The following is a 19,494-nucleotide window of genomic DNA, read 5'->3' on the forward strand; positions in this document are numbered from 1 at the left end:
GCTACTTTTAATACTCATCTTTTTTTGCTATTTTTAATACTCATCTTTTTTTGTTATTTTTTATTGTCTGGAGAATCATTTAAGCATTTGTGATCATTTGTGATCATTTGTGATCATTTGTGATCATTTCAGCTAATTTAGTTTCCACTATTTCTGTTGTATCGAGGTTTATTTCATCAGTTGCTTCAGTTCATGCACTTTGTTTGACATTACATTAGCATTTGCGTATTAGATTTTTAGGCTCTTAAATAATACTTTCTTTTCTGTATGGGGGGTAACTCCCAGCCTGGGGGCGGGATACTGTGCTGGTTCAGGTGTACAAGGTATAACAGGTGTTATACCGTTATACCAGGTGTTGATTAATTGCAGGAGAGAGCCTGGGGAGGGGAGGGCAGTAAGGTAGTATAAATTAGTGGGGGTAATTAGTACAGGAGAGGGAGTACGGTCTCTCTCTCTCTCTCTCTCTCTCTCTCTCTCTCTCTCTCTCTCTCTCTCTCTCTCTCTCTCTCTCTCTCTCTCTCTCTCTCTCTCTCTCTCTCCTGATGTAATGGCTTCTCATTCCTATATTATATCCTGCTCTCCCATCTCACTTCCATGTATAAATATACCTAAGCATACCTGAGCAGACTTGCTGGACCATTAAGGGCAGGAGCTGGTTATACTCTTGTATCTGTAAGAGGTTTCCGCCTCATTGCCAACCCTTGGCAACCTTAGAGACTCATCACTCGCCTCTGCTGCCTCACCAACTCTTGACTGTCACATTTCCAAATCTATATTTGTCAAGTTTGAGTCTACCTTTATGATGTCTCTCTCTCTCTCTCTCTCTCTCTCTCTCTCTCTCTCTCTCTCTCTCTCTCTCTCTCTCTCTCTCTCTCTCTCTCTCTCTCTCTCTCTCTCTCTCCCTCTTGATATTGTTATGTTTAGGATCCTTTTTTCTTCTATTTAATGTTTGGTTACTGTGGCGTATAGCCCTTGATTTACGTAGCTGTTATATGTCATGTTTCTGTCTCTAGAGACAGTGTTAGCTGTCCTTTCTCGGGCTTTGAAGAAAGTGTTACCTGTCCTCCCACTCTCCCCACCTACCCCCCACCTACCCCCCACCTACCCCCACCTACCCCCACCTACCCCCCACCTACCCCTCCCTGTCATTCTAACACATGCTGGAATTATAACACTCATGCCACAAAGATTATAATTACATATGGTGTCTCTCTCTTTCTCTTACAGGTATGTAATGCCGAAGGTGCGGTCATTAGCCACGCCAAACCTGTGACCCCCCTTTGACACCTGTACACACCAGCCAGGTGCCTCCTATTGGCACACCTGCACACAGTGCCAAATCAGCACTATCAAGGTACGACCTCTATTAACGAAATTACAATCTTTGATTCGGTATGTCTCTTGTTGATACGTTGATACGAGGCTCTTAGTTCAGACAACACATACACATATGACGCATTGATGACGCATAGATGACGCAAGAGGGCTTCCCCCCTCCTCCCCCCTCCCCGCCCCCTATTTGACGGGGACAGGAAGCCTCTTCCAGTGTCCGAGGCTTCGCAAAATGCTCGACAGATCTTTTCCAGGGTGCCACCCACAATAGTTGAGAGGGACGGTGGCATCCAAGGGGAGGGGCGTGGCAAGAGGGGGAGGGTGGCACTCAGGGGCAAGGGGGGAAGGGAGGGGGGAGGGAGTGCCACGTTCCGGCCATACCTGGCCCAGAGTGCCGAGGGCTGACCACTCCGGCCAATTTGACTACAGATTCGCAGGACAAATCGGTGAATCGCTCTCAGATGCCTGAGTGTGTTTACTCACCTAGATGTACTCACTTGCACTCATCTAGTTGTCCTCACTTGTACTCACCTAGATGTATTCACTTGTACTCACCTAGTTGTATTCACTTGTACTCACCTAGATGTACTCACTTGCATTCATCTAGTTGTCCTCACTTGTACTCACATAGTTGTATTCACTTGTACTCACCTAGATGTAATTACTGATTTGTACTCACCTAGATGTAATCATTGACTTGCACTCGCCTAGTTGTACTCACTTGCACTCGCCTAGTTGTACTCACTTGCACTCGCCTAGTTGTGCTCACTTACACTCACCTAGTTGTACTCACTTGTACTCACCTAGTTGTACTCACTTGTACTCACTTCATGACAGATCTCTTACATGTTATTTTCCTTCTATGAGTAGGTCTAATTGTTCATGCCACAACTGAAAGTTCCACACCTGCAGGTTGGACAAGACTGCACTAGCCAGCATCACCAACAATCAACGCTGCATATTTAACCTTGAGTCTGACGAACGTCGCAAATATTATTTCCAGCATATTTCAACACTATTGGAGAATGTCTGACCATTGTAAGAGTTGATAGCTTTTACATAATTGACGAGGTTGAAGTAAATGTTTGATGATTATAGATGTTTCTGGATAACTTTCCTTACCAGAGCTCCGGGTTATCTTAGGAGCCGGATGGAGTTGTTAAAGGATCGTCTGGCTCTCTCAACCGTTGCTGTTTTGTGTTGTTAATGATGTTGTTAGTGGCAGTTAGTGGCAGTTAGTGGCAGTTAGTGGCACCAAGTCAACACCACTGCCCATGAGTTAATAACATGCCTATAACAACATCAATAACAACTCTCCGTTGATATAATGATTATATACAATAAGGCCTACAATGGCATCGACAAACATATATAATGATAGTTTTCACGAAAATAACAAGACCCCTTGTGACAGCAACACTGACACAAAGGAACTGCGACACGCGCATATTCTGCCAGGCCTATAATTGTTAAAAGCGGGTAGGCCTCGCTTCTCTCCGAGTGTGTGAACTATATAGGTCACTGTCTCCTGTTCCCGTCTTCACTACCTGTCACTGCTGACACTGATATTGATGTGTGTCAACAATGTTTGACAGGTGATTATATTTTTATCAACTTGTTTGGTTGTTAAAGTTTATTACTAGACCTGAGAGATGTCTTGGTTGTCTCTTGGTTGTGTTTTGGTTGTGACATGGTTGTGGCATGGTTGGACTCCCTCAGGTAGGTCTTTAACATTGATTAGAAACAGAAATGGTGCCAGGAGCGAGTCTTGCGGGATCCCTACCTCTTATACACACCCCTCCTAGCGGCTTGAGATCTCGTCTCTCAAGACGAGATCTGTGACTCTCTGTCTTCTGTCCTCTAGGTACTCCATTACCCAGTTCAGTGTCGTGTCAATTATCCCAGCGTGTGTTATGTATGGAATGAACCGTGTACCTCCACTCACAGTAGGGTGAGTGGCGTGTACCGTGCTCCAGGGGCAGAGGTACAGTGCGAGCGGGGTACCGTGGCCGCGCACCGCTCATCACCCAACAAAGAGAGACTGAAGCAGTACGCGACAGCCGAGTGATTCACTCAGCCTCTAATGAAGGGATCAAATCTCAACATATTACCGCCTAGTGGCTAACACAACACCACCTAGGTCACAACACCTAGGTCACAACACCTAGGTCACAACACTTAGGTCACAACACCTAGATCACAACACCTAGATCACAACAACTAGGTCACAACACCTAGATCACAACACCAAGATCACAACACCAAGATCACAACACCTAGGTCACAACACCTAGGTCACAACACCTAGGTCACAACACCTAGGTCACAACACCTAGGTCACAACACCTAGGTCACAACACCTAGGTCACAACACCTAGATCACAACACCTAGGTCACAACACTTAGGTCACAACACCTAGGTCACAACACCTAGACCACAACACTTAGGTCACAACACCTAGGTCACAACACCAAGATCACAACACCAAGATCACAACACCTAGGTCACAACACCAAGATCACAACACCAAGATCACAACACCAAGATCACAACACCTAGGTCACAACACCTAGACCACAACACCTAGATCACAACATCTAGACCACAACACCTAGATCACAACACTTAAAATCACAACACCAACAGCGATCACTATTCTGTAATTCGCAGAGCATGTTTATATTAATTGGGAAATATTGGGTTACAGGCGTACAATGAGACATTGTTGGTGGGGGTGTGAGAGTATGGGGAGGGGGGGATGGTGGGGGGGATGGAGAGGGGGGGATGGTGGGGGGGATGGTGGGGGAGATGGGGTGGTTGCTGGGGGAGGGGGAGAGGTGAGGGGAAGGCCCCCCTGGCGTCGTCTTAGTGGTGAGGGGAGATCATCTTTCAGTGGGTCTGGTAATCACTGGTCAGTCAGTAGATCGCGACTCGTGGAGACCCTGACCATTGAGGTCGTGGTCAGCGCCCTCGCCACTTCGCAAATCATGTCGAGGGGGGACAGGAAGCCTGCGGGTTTAGCGAGGCACCACCAAGATGCAACCGACGGTATAGTTGTTTAGCACTCGTGAATCTATGTGTGGATATATGTATCTCCGTGTGGAGACACATATCCAGGGTCCACCTCGAGCGCAGTTGACTAAAGGAGTGTTAGGAATGTGTAAATTGACTTCACTCACTCACAGACGGATCACTCGACACGGCTACAGGGAGGGCGGGAAGTGCTGTTATTGCTCATCAACCCGATGGCAGCACCGTTGAAAACAACATAAGAATAACTGGGCATCCTGCTTGCAAGATGAACTGTTGGCAGTGCTGGCAGCAGTCCAAACTATTGACAACATTGAAGGAGACAGCTTAATTATTTCTGACTCCCTTTCCTCACTACCAGCATTAAATAGTTTACAACCAACTAATAGTGTGCTTGTCTCCGAAGCCAGATCTAGACATACATATACTTAATAAAGGGAGTAAACATCAAAATGTTGTGGATTCCTTCTCACACTGGCCTGCAGAGACATGACTAAGTTGACGCCCTTGCTAAGGTTGCAGTAAATAAAGACAGTATTCAACGGAATCTTGAGTTATCAAATAGGTCCCTTAAAAGTGTCATTAGACGAGAATTCCTGGATGGATTTGAAGAAAGCAGAACTGTGCAAACTGGAACTAGCAGGTCCATTGTTCATCACAATTAAATGTATGAAGTAAAATATGTGTATGGGGCAAGTAACAAAGTCAGCAGACTAACAGATGTTGTCACAGCTCGAATAAGACTTGACTACAAGTATCTCTGGCAGTTCGGCTTGTATAGGGATCTAGATGAAATAAAGTATAAAGTGTGTGGACAAAGACAGGGACACACACTCGAACACTATACCTCGGACTGTCAAATTGAGCCATTTAGAGATAAATCTAACCTCACGTTGTATGAAATGGCAAACATATTACTAAGGATAAAATACCTGAAACCCTTGCACGGTATCCATATTTCGCTCCCAGTAGATAAACGACATATGAGATTAAGAAACAAGTAGTGTATTGTGAAGACTAATAACAAACAGCAGCTCCCCAATGACTCTGTAATATCTCCATAGCTAAAACACTTATGCATTAGCGAAAATACCTATTATTAATGTATAATAATTAACTATAAATACATAGCTAGTGAAGTGGAACAATCTCTGTAAGTAGTTGACATTGTAATTATAAGGTGTGACGGATAGATGTAATTGTTACTTTAATAATCTCCGTTGAGATCTGATAAAGACCTTTTGTGCCCTCTGTAATCCTTTTTGCGCTACCGCTCACAGGACGAGTATGGGGTGCACAATAAACTACCGCTCACAGGACGAGTATGGGGTGCACAATAAACTACCGCTCACAGGACGAGTATGGGGTGCACAATAAACTACCGCTCACAGGACGAGTATGGGGTGCACAATAAACTACCGCTCACAGGACGAGTATGGGGTGGACGGTAGAGGGACGGCCTCGCTTCTTGCAGGTCTGCGTTCAATCCCCGATCGTACAAATGATTGGGCATCATCCCCCCCCCCCCAATTCCTTATCCTCATATCCTTCCTATGTGTACTGTAGTCGCAATGGCTTAGTGCTTTCTCCTGATAATTGCCTTACCTTCCTGATAGACGTGATAGGTATAAGCACTGATAGATAAACACCATAATAGATAAACACGCTGCCCTGGGAGGCTATGGCCCTCTTGCCGTATCTACCCAACCAGCAGTAGCGTGACACTTTGCGATATTTAGCCTTGGAGGTTAAGAGGAGGACCAAGTTGCAGCAACTGGAGCTGTTACGATGTTTGAACAAGCAACTCTACCCTCACTATTTATGAGTTAGGGCTGACCCTGAGGGCCCCCTCACTGCCAGATATAGCGGCTGTACCTCACGTCTTTATTTAGCAAGACCTCCAATTAGACTGACCTTTTACAGCGACCAAAGGTCCCACAACCCCCTGGTCGCTATACACTTGTACTCAACGAGTACCGGCGATAGTTCTTGATTTAGCGGGCACTCTAGCGTGTTTTGGTAGCGGGGGAGTGGGGGACGGTTCCCGCCTTGGAGGGCAGACTGTCCAAGAACGGAAGTGTTGAGTCGACGGTAAAACAACATCGAATCGACGTTGATGGCGTCGATTAGGCCTGAGAAGTGGCGTTGGTGTTGAACATTGTGACCACTGGTCAGTAAAAGCTCTCGAGAAAGGCGTTGAACCAGCGTTATCAACGCTCGTTCAACAACGTTCACCGAGACTGGTTCACTGATCAATGTTACATCAACGTCATTGGATGAGCCATGTATGGTTCTAGAAGGGGGGGGGGCGAGGGAGTATCTATGGCATTAAGGAGCTTAATTACATTCTGCCTGTTGTGTCTTGTCCACATAGCGCTAATTACTGCAACATGAGGGTCAATTAACACCTCATAAATTCTTAGTTAGTGTGTTTGTCCGTCAGCGAGATCAACGCATGTTTGGTAGAGACTACCAGAGAGGAGGGGCCCCTGGGGTCCAGACCCCCCCCCTTCCCTGGGGGGTCCAGACCCCCCCTTCCCTGGGGGGTCCAGACCCCCCCCCCCCCTTCCCTGGGGGGTCCACGTGCAGGGGCCCACATCCGGGCCCCGTCCCCCACTTTCCCCATAACTCTTTAGAGGGGGGACTTTGTTGTCCCCTCCAATGGGGTTTCCAGATTCTTTTGTCCTACCACCCCCATTTTCTTTTGTGCTTTGCTGTGCTTTACTAGATATTTTAACCGTGCAGACAGATACATTAGATATAGATACATTCAGGGCACTCACCTTTAGCATAGGGTAAGCTACTCATATCACGTACCAAAGGGGCAATTCCTTCCTGGGTTGAGATATACCCCGCCAGTACAGACCGGCAGATGGCGTTGCTATGGGGTCCCACCCCTTTGGTACCCTATTTGTTAATTTCTCCATGGGGGTACCGTCGAACAGAAAGTTCTTGTTGACATGGGGGGTACCTAAACCCGCGTCGTGTGTGTACCGTAGATGGTACCTTCCTGCCGGTATTTAGACATTTAGAGCACTAGCCAAGGCTTAATTAAGGATTCATTCGAATGAAGTCTTAAATTAGATTCTCTTGAGATTGAGAATGGAGGTAGACGACCTTTCCCTGATATGTAACAGTCACGCGGAAAGGAATCGTAGCTATAGACCAATTTAGACTATAGGTCTAAATTACACCAATTAGGTCTAATTGGTGTAAGGTCTAGGATTTCAAGAGGTTGTTCTCAGCGACGTTGAACGACGCATTAACAGTCGCTCAACAATCCGGGGATCAATTTTCCAGCGAGTTGATTGTCTTGGGAAAATTGTCACGGGAATCAACTCTCTCTCTCTTACCTCTGGATTTATCAACACCGGTTGTAGTAGTATGTTGCCTCCAAAACTCCCATGGTGCTATTGGTTGCCTCCAAAACTCCCATGGTGCTATTGGTTGCCTCCAAAACTCCCATGGTGCTATTGGTTGCCTCCAAAACTCCCATGGTGCTATTGGCTGCCTCCAAGAACGTCCCCGTGCGATAACATCCATACACCCATGTTAACACACTTCCATACTTCACATGTTCTATACAAGTATGCCAGCCCTACTCTCATACTCCACATACCTCACGTACAACACGCCACATTCACTGACTCAACCACTCAAGAGTCATTAAGACAGGGCAGCAATTAGACCGGATTGTGAGGGGTTACCGTAAGCGATCTGGTCGAGCCGGTCGACCAGTCCGGCTCCGTGGTGAACATGTCATCTGGTCGCAGCCAGCGAGGCTAGTCTCGGGCAAATCTGATCGTCGATCATTGATGTCTGGAGGTGATTATAACGTTTAATCGTGTGTATGATTGATGCGCCATATATATATATATATATATATATATATATATATATATATATATATATATATATATATATATATATATATATATATATATATGTGTGTGTGTGTGTGTATATCACGAAAATAAACACGTGATTAAGAATGTGACAATATATATATATATATATATATATATATATATATATATATATATATATATATATATATATATATATATATATATATATATCGGTCTGAGGGATTAGTCAACAGCGGCACTGATTAACGTGGCGTCGTTTGACCAGGTTGTTGCTGTTGGTGTGTAGTAGCTAATGGTCTTCCCTAACACAGGCAAGATACAGAGTATACTCGTAGAGTAAGGTAGACTAAATATATATCAACAGAGGTTTTAAAAGTAGCAATGCTGTTGTTCAAGCAGCTGTTGCCTCCCCCCCCCCCTTGTATGTGTTCATTCCGGCTTGTTGAACTTGAAGGACTTTTGCAACTCAAAAAATCCATTATATATATATGTTGCTTCTTCGCAACTTTTCCCTGCGTACTTAGGTATGGGAGAGACGTTGCTGCTATCAAAAGGACCAACTTTAATTAGTGTTTACTTAGAAACATCTTTGAAATTGAAATTGAAATTGAAATAAGTTTATTGAGGTAAAATACACACAAAGGGATGAGGTAACTCAAGCTATTCTCACCCCAGAAACATCTTAACCGCTGAAGTTACATCAGGATCACGTTATGAAGTGCTATGATAGGCAGGTATATATATAATATATATATATATATATATATATGTGTGGCTCCTGCTGAGATAGCCATCAGAGGAGGTATTTCTGGCCCAGCGGTAACCCTGCCAGCCTCCTCCCTTGTGATGGAATGTTTGATAAAAGTTTCCGTGAATGTTTTCAATGTTCTCTTGTCTTGTACAACTCCTGTACAACCTTGTACAACTCTTGTACAACTCCTGTACAACTCTGTGTGGGGTTATCTCCACAGACACAAGCCCCAGGAATGATCAAGAGCCATGTGAAGCTTGCTCGAGGTAGGAATTATTAATATAATTATTTTTTTTATTATTGGTCAATCAGACTGATCACAATAGATTTTATTATTAGCTATTTGTCTTGTGTGTATATTATTCAAGGTGACTTTTATTCCGTTTATGTTCCCAGGTATTGAGGGGGGGCTGGGGTGTGTGGGGTTGGTGGCCAAGATGGCAACATGTGAGGGGTTGACTGCCAAGATGGCAACATGTGAGGGGTTGGTGGCCAAGATGGCAACATGTGAGGGGTTGACTGCCAAGATGGCAACATGTGATGGGTTGACTGCCAAGATGGCAACATGTGAGGGGTTGACTGCCAAGATGGCAACATGTGAGGGGTTGGTGGCCAAGATGGCAACATGTGAGGGGTTGGTGGCCAAGATGGCAACATGTGAGGGGTTGACTGCCAAGATGGCAACATGTGAGGGGTTGGTGGCCAAGATGGCAACATGTGAGGGGTTGGTGGCCAAGATGGCAACATGTGAGGGGTTGGTGGCCAAGATGGCAACATGTGAGGGGTTGGTGGCCAAGATGGCAACATGTGAGGGGTTGACTGCCAAAATGGCAACATATTCAAACCATTTCCCCTCAAACCCTTTCCCTAATCATCTCTGGTCACTTCCCATGACACAGGGAGAGGGAAGGGAAGGAAGGGAGAGAGATGGGTGTATTTACTCTCCCTTCACTCCCCCTTCCCCCTCTCACATACCCCCCCCACTCACTCTATCTTACCTCTCCCACTCAGCTTACAGTTAACCCCCGTCACTCAAACCATATAACCAGCTGGTGTCACTGTCACTCTCGTGTCACTCCCGTGGCACTCCCCCCCTACACCCCCTCCCTCCCCCCACACCGGAAACTCCCTCCGGGATATAAGTCTTCCGCTGCCACAGTCTTGCCAATAATCAGTTCCTTAACTATCGAGTCTCACACGTTCCGCCTGACCCCACTTGACCTGGCCTGACCTCCCCTACTCCTCCTCTCTTCCCAGAGGTCATCGGCAGGGGGGGGGCGTTGGGCAGCTGAATTGGGCAGCATTTCTGTTTCTTGGCGGTTGGTGAGTGATGATGGAGAGGTCCAGTTGACGGGACATTTTAAGAAATTATGAGTTATGGTCTGAGTTATGATAGCAGGCGGGCTGTCCGCCTTGCTGGCACGATGTTGTGATAGCAGGCGGGCTGTCCGCCTTGCTGGCACGATGTTATGATAGCAGGCGGGCTGTCCGCCTTGCTGACACGATGTTATGATAGGAGGCGGGCTGTCCGCCTTGCTGGCACGATGTTATGATAGCAGGCAGGCTGTCCGCCTTGCTGACACGATGTTATGATAGCAGGCGGGCTGTCCGCCTTGCTGACACGATGTTGTGATAGCAGGCGGGCTGTCCGCCTTGCTGGCACGATGTTATGATAGCAGGCGGGCTGTCCGCCTTGCTGGCACGATGTTATGATAGCAGGCGGGCTGTCCGCCTTGCTGGCACGATGTTATGATAGCAGGCGGGCTGTCCGCCTTGCTGGCACGATGTTATGATAGCAGGCGGGCTGTCAACTCAGCCATCGGCCCCGTGTGTGCGTTTAAGGACTCGAAAAGAATTAATGAAGAGAATTAAAGAAAGGAGAGACTAAGAGAGAGAGAGAGAGAGAGAGAGAGAGAGAGAGAGAGAGAACAATAAAACCAAGCGACTTCTATCTCTTCCTCCACCCCCAACGGAAGGGGTGGGGGAGAACCCCATCTCTCTCCCCCCATCCCCACCCCCCACCCCCCCCCCCTTCCCTCACCATCACTCACTAAAACTATTACACCCAAAAAGTGAGTGCCACTCACAGGATTAATATCCGCGGTGTTAAACACGACCCCACGGTAGAGGCGGGCTCGCTAATGAACCTGTCAAAGAGGTAGAAGGTGAGAGATGGTGAGAGATGGTGAGGGAAGAGGGGGGGGGGTGTGAGGGAGAGTGAGAGATATGGAGGGAGGAGGTATACAGGCAGACAATGCTCATATTCTCCTCACACTCGCGCACACACACACACACACACACACACACACACACATATTCTGCCTCATACGCAGCAGTCATTGTCTGGCCCTCATATTCTCACGCTCCCTCATGTACTCATCTTCTCATACTCCTCATACGTCATGTCCATGTGTCCTCATAATCCATCTCTCTCTCTCTCTCTCTCTCTCTCTCTCTCTCTCTCTCTCTCTCTCTCTCTCTCTCTCTCTCTCTCTCTCTCTCTCTCTCTCTCTCTCTCTCTCTTCATCAACTTCAAAAATCTCATCCAAGCGTGTTGTTCCACATATTACATAACCACATATCGTCTACACATTACATAACCGGTTGTATATCATACAACCGGTTTAGACCTATTATAACTACAGTGAACAAGTGAAATATAAATTAATATATGACAGAAATTGAAGGACATTTACAGATTATAACTTAACACACAACACGTAACTAAATAGTTAATTTAAACCGGAAAAGGAACAAAAATCATGAAATATGAAGTAATGTGAATTATGTACTACTATTAACTCTCTTCCTCGGGGACAGGAAACCAGTATATATATATATATATATATATATATATATATATATATATATATATATATATATATATATATATATATATATATATATATATATATATATATAATGTGTGTGTGTGTGTGTGTGTTTTTCTTCACTGTCAAGGGAAGTTGAAAACTTAACTCTCCAAAGTTCATTTTCCCACTATATTATGGTCTAACGCCTCGGGATGCGTTTCGCAAGGCACTCTTTACCTTTTCAAAGACAAATTTACAATACTTTACCAAGATCTTAAATTCTCTTGGGGGGTGAGGTGGTACAGGACGTGACTGAGTTGAACAAGTGGATGAATGGATACTAATAGGCTGTTACATGCATGAACATAAGCAGCTTATGATCTTGCTTCTTCTGTCTCTGTGTTGGCTCGGGGTCTTGAAGTGGGTAGAATGTAATTATGTGTTAACTGGTTGTTTATTGCTGATGTTGACTTTTTGATGTGTAGTGCCTCGCTGATGTCGAGTCTCCTGTTGCCCTTATACCTGTCGATTATTTCAGTGTTGCTTGTTAAGATGTCTCTGGTGATGGTCTGGTTGAGTGAGGAGATTATATGCTCCTTGATGGAGCCCTGTTGTTTGTGCATTGTTAACCGCCTAGAGAGAGAGACGTTATTGTCTTGCCTATATATTGAGATCTTTGGGGCTGTTAGGTTGGCACCATGGGGCCAGGAGCCAGGCTGGCACCATGGGGCCAGGAGCCAGGGTGGCACCATGGGGCCAGGAGCCAGGGTGGCACCATGGGGCCAGGAGCCAGGTTGGCACCATGGGGCCAGAAGCCAGGCTGGCACCATGGGGCCAGGAGCCAGGGTGGCACCATGGGGCCAGGAGCCAGGGTGGCACCATGGGGCCAGGAGCCAGACTGGCACCATGGGGCCAGGAGCCAGGCTGGCACCATGGGGCCAGGAGCCAGGCTGGCACCATGGGGCCAGGAGCCAGGCTGGCACCATGGGGCCAGGAGCCAGGCTGGCACCATGGGGCCAGGAGCCAGGCTGGCACCATAGAGAGGCACTGTGCCAGGGTTGAGGGCAGACACCGTGACTACAAGACTTGTAATCACCTAATTATGAGTGGCTGTGAGTCGTCTCCCGAGGATGCTAATAGTATATTATGTTACATTAGTATTCTGCTGGTGGGTGTAGTCGACCCGCTGGTGGGTGTACTCGACCCGCTGGTGGGTGTAGCCGACCTGCTGGTGGGTGTACTCGACCCGCTGGTGGGTGTAGCCGACCTGCTGGTGGGTGTACTCGACCCGCTGGTGGGTGTAGCCGACCTGCTGGTGGGTGTACTCGACCCGCTGGTGGGTGTAGCCGACCTGCTGGTGGGTGTACTCGACCCGCTGGTGGGTGTAGCCGACCCGCTGGTGGGTGTAGCCGACCTGCTGGTGGGTGTAGTCGACCCGCTGGTGGGTGTAGCCGACCTGCTGGTGGGTGTACTCGACCCGCTGGTGGGTGTAGCCGACCCGCTGGTGGGTGTAGCCGACCTGCTGGTGGGTGTAGTCGACCCGCTGGTGGGTGTAGCCGACCTGCTGGTGGGTGTACTCGACCCGCTGGTGGGTGTAGCCGACCTGCTGGTGGGTGTACTCGACCCGCTGGTGGGTGTAGCCGACCTGCTGGTGGGTGTACTCGACCCGCTGGTGGGTGTAGCCGACCCGCTGGTGGGTGTAGCCGACCTGCTGGTGGGTGTAGTCGACCCGCTGGTGGGTGTAGCCGACCTGCTGGTGGGTGTACTCGACCCGCTGGTGGGTGTAGCCGACCCGCTGGTGGGTGTAGCCGACCTGCTGGTGGGTGTAGTCGACCCGCTGGTGGGTGTAGCCGACCTGCTGGTGGGTGTACTCGACCCGCTGGTGGGTGTAGCCGACCTGCTGGTGGGTGTACTCGACCCGCTGGTGGGTGTAGCCGACCTGCTGGTGGGTGTACTCGACCCGCTGGTGGGTGTAGCCGACCTGCTGGTGGGTGTAGTCGACCTGCTGGTGGGTGTACTCGACCCGCTGGTGGGTGTAGCCGACCTGCTGGTGGGTGTAGTCGACCCGCTGGTGGGTGTAGCCGACCTGCTGGTGGGTGTACTCGACCCGCTGGTGGGTGTAGCCGACCTGCTGGTGGGTGTAGTCGACCCGCTGGTGGGTGTAGTCGACCTGCTGGTGGGTGTACTCGACCCGCTGGTGGGTGTAGCCGACCTGCTGGTGGGTGTAGTCGACCCGCTGGTGGGTGTAGTCGACCTGCTGGTGGGTGTACTCGACCCGCTGGTGGGTGTAGCCGACCTGCTGGTGGGTGTACTCGACCCGCTGGTGGGTGTAGCCGACCTGCTGGTGGGTGTAGTCGACCCGCTGGTGGGTGTAGTCGACCTGCTGGTGGGTGTACTCGACCCGCTGGTGGGTGTAGTCGACCCGCTGGCAGGTGTGGCTCTGGGGGCTCTTGAACACAGAAAGAACAGAGGGGATATGATCACAACATACAAGATACTGAGGTAATAGACAAGGTGGACAAGGCAGCAGTACAAGAGGACACAGGAAGAAGCTGGACACACACAAATGGGTCGAAGGAATGTGAGGAAATACTCTACCCTAGACGAGTGGAACGCGCTGAGAGAAGAAGGTGTAGAAGCCACCTCCATCCACACGCTTAAGACCTGATTCGACAAAGAATTCCAACGTTAAAATAGTTAAATTTTAAGGCAAGAGGTACAACAAGGTTGGGAGGCTGGGAGTGTCACATAGACACTGTTAGGTAAGTACCACCATCACCAACAACAACCACCACCACCAAGTAAGACCACTGCCACAACCACCAACAACAACCACCACCAAGTAAGACCACTGCCACAACCACCAACAACAACCACCACCACCAAGTAAGACCACTGCCACAACCACCAACAACAACAACAATCCCTGACAGCTTAACTAGCTGTATTAGGTACTAACGAGGAGCCGGGCTCCCGGGTCAGATTTATCATCAGTCAAAATTTATGAACCGTCTTGAACATTGCTGAAGTGAACTACCCTCTCCCCCCCCCTCCCCCCCTCCTCCCCTCCCCCTCTCCTCCCTACCCCCACCACCTCCTCCTGCCCCTCTCCCTCCTCCCTACCCCCTCCTCCTGCCCCTCTCCCTCCTCCCCTCCCCCTCTCCTCCCTACCCCCACCACCAGAGGGCGTAGCAAAGCTACCCCCATTCCTCCCCCTACCCATGTTCCCCCTCTTCCCCCATACACTCCCCCCCCCCCTCCCCTTCTTTACCCCCCTCGATATACATTAACTAACGAGTCCCCACCATCCCCCCACTTCCCCCATTACGAGACCCCGGGTGTTGCCGGGTGTTCCTTGGTCTGAAAGTCACGTGTTTTGCAGTGCTGTGTACGCCAGCTTTGGTCTGGTTTATAATATATATATATATATATATATATATATATATATATATATATATATATATATATATATATATATATATATATATATATATATTATATATATATATATATATATATATATATATATATATATATATATATATATATATATATATATATGTGTCGTACCTAGTAGCCAGAACGCACTTCTCGGCCTTACTATGCAAGGCCCGATTTGCCTAATAGGCCGAGTGATTTTCTATATTTTCAATAAATTGTTTCCAATTAGATTATTTGAATTATTAGAACGTTGAACAACAAGGGGGCTGAGGACCCCTCCTTGTGGAGTGCCCAATTCATAGTGCTTACTCTGGGCTGTCAACACCATTAAACGAAACATACGCTGTTCGATAAGACAGTTGACCCATTTATCCATTTCAATAACTTATCCTATATTCCTAACTCGGCAAGCTGTGTTGCTTCTCCCCTGCAACACAGCTGAGAGCCAAGTGTGAATTCAACATTGCGTTGACACCAGCGCCGAAGAATTATAGCTTGGGCGAAGATGATAATGTCACTAAATTATATATTATTTGTGGGGGTTGAAGTGCATACGGGAGAGAGAGTGTGAGTGTGAGTCAGTAACACCAGAGTGCCTCGTCAGGCTTGAGTGTGTGTGTGTGTGTGTTCACTCGAGTGTTCAGACACACGCCAAGTTTGCCTCAATGGAACACAGTTATATTTGGCAATTTAGATTATTTGTTAAGAGAAAAAGATCGGTGTGTCTCCCTGCTCCCCGGGCTGGTTTACGAGGCGGCCGGAGACGACTGATGTAGACAATAGCTCTTGTTTTCTATCACGTGTAGTGAGTATCCCGATGGTTTACTTGCTTCGGGTAGACTATTTTCACGCGTGGTTTTTGAGGCCAGTTTATAGAGGAGTATAATGTATTTGTCGTGTCTCTCTTGGCTGGCCTCATTGTGGACATTGGTGGAACTATATGTAGGTCCAGTGGTTCCTTGGTCCAGTATGTGGGCCCGGAAGTGACCTGTGCCATATTGGTCAAATATGTGGGCCTGGACGAAACAGAGGTGCCTTCACTGGTCCATTATGTGGGCCCCCACAGGAGACCGGTACCTCATCGGACCAATATGTGGGGGGCGCCCGGTCCAATACGCTGGTCCAAAGACGAGTCCATTTTGGCCAAGTCTGCCATTTTGGCCAGAGTAGGCCTACCCAGCTGCTGGCCAACACGTGCGGTGGACGTCATGGCCCCTTTCTAATCTGGCCAAGTGACCGGGGCGCGGGGACACTAAAGCCCCGAAATCATCTCAAGATAACCTCAAGATAACCCCGAGACCAGACGCTACCTCCGTCACTCGTTCGAGCGCCCCCCCGACTCCACGAAAATGGAGGAGCTATTAGATGCTTAATTGCTAGTTCGAGATTTTATTGTCTCTCCTTACCAAGAGAACGGGACACAGTCAGCACATTAGACGTGATCACGGACCAGCGTTCAGCACTCCCGCCTGTCACGGAATACAATTGGAGCAAATTTCGGGCGTTTTAAACGTCATCATAAACCCTGCACTGCGCCGGACGATCAAACAGCCATGTGATTTTTATCGTGAAGGAAGAAGCTGTAACTCCGGCTTATCTACGGCTGGCTTGGTGTGGTCTGGGATCTGTACGTCAGCCTGTAATGTTGGGCTGGTCTCTTGTTGTGTGTGTGGCTGGTCTCTTGTTGTGTGTGTGTGTGTGGCTGGTCTCTTGTTGTGTGTGTGTGTGTGGCTGGTCTCTTGTTGTGTGTGTGGCTGGTCTCTTGTTGTGTGTGGCTGGTCTCTTGTTATGTGTGTGGCTGGTCTCTTGTTGTGTGTGTGGCTGGTCTCTTGTTGTGTGTGGCTGGTCTCTTGTTGTGTGTGGCTGGTCTCTTGTTGTGTGTGTGTGTGGCTGGTCTCTTGATGTGTGTGTGTGTGTGGCTGGTCTCTTGTTGTGTGTGTGTGTGTGGCTGGTCTCTTGTTGTGTGTGGCTGGTCTCTTGTTGTGTGTGTGTGTGGCTGGTCTCTTGTTGTGTGTGTGTGTGGCTGGTCTCTTGTTGTGTGTGGCTGGTCTCTTGTTGTGTGTGTGTGTGGCTGGTCTCTTGTTGTGTGTGTGGCTGGTCTCTTGTTGTGTGTGTGTGTGGCTGGTCTCTTGTTGTGTGTGTGTGTGGCTGGTCTCTTGTTGTGTGTGTGTGGCTGGTCTCTTGTTGTGTGTGTGTGTGTGGCTGGTCTCTTGTTGTGTGTGTGTGGCTGGTCTCTTGTTGTGTGTGTGTGGCTGGTCTCTTGTTGTGTGTGTGTGGCTGGTCTCTTGTTGTGTGTGTGTGTGTGGCTGGTCTCTTGTTGTGTGTGTGTGTGGCTGGTCTCTTGTTGTGTGTGGCTGGTCTCTTGTTGTGTGTGTGTGTGTGGCTGGTCTCTTGTTGTGTGTGTGTGGCTGGTCTCTTGTTGTGTGTGTGTGGCTGGTCTCTTGTTGTGTGTGTGTGTGGCTGGTCTCTTGTTGTGTGTGTGTGGCTGGTCTCTTGATGTATATGTGTGGCTGGTCTCTTGATGTGTGTGGTTGGTCTCTTGATGTGTGTGGTTGGTCTCTTGATGTGTGTGGCTGGTCTCTTGATGTGTGTAGCTGGTCTCTTGATGTGTGTGGCTGGTCTCTTGATGTGTGTGGTTGGTCTCTTGATGTGTGTGGTTGGTCTCTTGATGTGTGTGTGGCTGGTCTCTTGATGTGTGTGTGGCTGGTCTCTTGATGTGTGTGGCTGGTCTCTTGATGTGTGTGGCTGGTCTCTTGGATGTGTGTGGCTGGTCTCTTGATGTGTGTGGCTGGTCTCTTGGGTGTGTGTGGCTGGTCTCTTGATGTGTGTGGCTGGTCTCTTGGGTGTGTGTGGCTGGTCTCTTGATGTGTGTGGCTGGTCTCTTGGGTGTGTGTGGCTGGTCTCTTGATGTGTGTGGCTGGTCTCTTGGGTGTGTGTGGTTGGTCTCTTGATGTGTGTGGCTGGTCTCTTGATGTGTGTGGCTGGTCTCCTGGGTGTGTGTGGTTGGTCTCTTGATGTGTGTGGCTGGTCTCTTGGGTGTGTGTGGTTGGTCTCTTGATGTGTGTGGCTGGTCTCTTGGGTGTGTGTGGTTGGTCTCTTGATGTGTGTGTGGCTGGTCTCTTGTTGTGTGTGGTTGGTCTCTTGATGAGTGTGTGTGTGTGTGGCTGGTCTCTTGATATGGTGTGGCTCCTGCCCTCTTAAGCCTTACTCTTAGTGTACAGAAAGGTCTATTATTTAGCCTTCTGAGCTGGAACATTTTATTTTATAATTACTGAAGGCTCCCTGTTCCCGAGTCGTTGCTCCGGCCGTGTGTGCTGTGTTGACCCTTGATACTTGTTGTCACTCTGCTCGGACATTTTGTATCCTTTTTTGTTTTACCATGAAAATGTCTAACACCCCACTTAGCTGTCTGTCTGTCTGTCCTCCTGAGGTCACTACAAGACATCTCATCTTCGTCTCATTAAACAAAAGCCTTTTCCAATGTCCCTGTGTACAGCGTGGGCAATTTTTTTTCCTTTAATGTGTACTCACCTAGTTGTGCTTGCGGGGGTTGCCCTTTGTGTTAAACAGCCTGTCTTTATCAACTCTGTCAATTCCCTTGAGGATCTTGAATGTGGTGATCATGTCCCCCCCTGTGTGTGTGTGATTTTGTGCTGGTGATTGTATCGCGGCGAGAGGCTCCTCCTGGGATCTTCGTGCACACAATCCCAGGGTGGGATTGTGTTGTGAAGTCCTCTGTTGTATTCCTCGGGCGCTGGTGGAGTGTTGCTTGTTGTTGGAAAGATGTCGGAAATGTGTGGGATGTAAAATGGAAGTCTGTAATATTTGTCCAGCTTGCTTGCTTGAGTGCTTGCTTGAGTGCTTGCTTGAGTGCTTGCTTGAGTGCCTGCGTGATAGTGTTAATGTGTTTAGTTACTTGAGTGCTTATGAGTCCTTTCGTACTGCTGGTTCTGTGTATTTCTATGTAAGTGTGGTCTGTGAATACCCTAACCTGCCTCACCCTGTCCTGTCTCACTCTGTCCTGTCTCACCCTGTCCTGTCTCACCCTGTCCTGCCTCACCCTGCCCTGCCTCGCCCTACCCTGCCTCACCCTGTCCTGCCTCACCCTGTCCTGCTTCACCCTGTCCTGCCTCACCCTGTTCTGCCTCACCCTGTCCTGTCTCACAATGTCCTGCCTCACCCTGTCCTGCCTCACCCTGTCCTGTCTCACCCTGTCCTGTCTCACAATGTCCTGCCTCACCCTACCCTGCCTCACCC

The 19,494-nt window shown here is 48.5% G+C and overlaps 1 protein-coding gene across 5 annotated transcripts in view; it reads left to right on the forward strand.

Annotated features, from left to right (window-relative positions):
- Positions 1–19,494, forward strand: part of LOC123757548 (paired box protein Pax-1) — an 88,591-nt gene that overhangs the window by 45,450 nt on the left and 23,647 nt on the right. For 2 of the 5 annotated variants that reach the window (XM_069327128.1, XM_045741275.2), the window contains exon 2: positions 1,228–1,354. The exons of the other annotated variants lie outside the window; for them this stretch is intronic. The gene's annotated coding sequence lies outside the window, so the exon portion shown is untranslated. The remainder of the gene's footprint in view (positions 1–1,227; positions 1,355–19,494) is intronic. 5 annotated transcript variants of the gene reach the window in all.

Source organism: Procambarus clarkii, chromosome 19 (assembly GCF_040958095.1).
Source record: "Procambarus clarkii isolate CNS0578487 chromosome 19, FALCON_Pclarkii_2.0, whole genome shotgun sequence".
Lineage (NCBI taxonomy): Eukaryota > Metazoa > Arthropoda > Malacostraca > Decapoda > Cambaridae > Procambarus > Procambarus clarkii.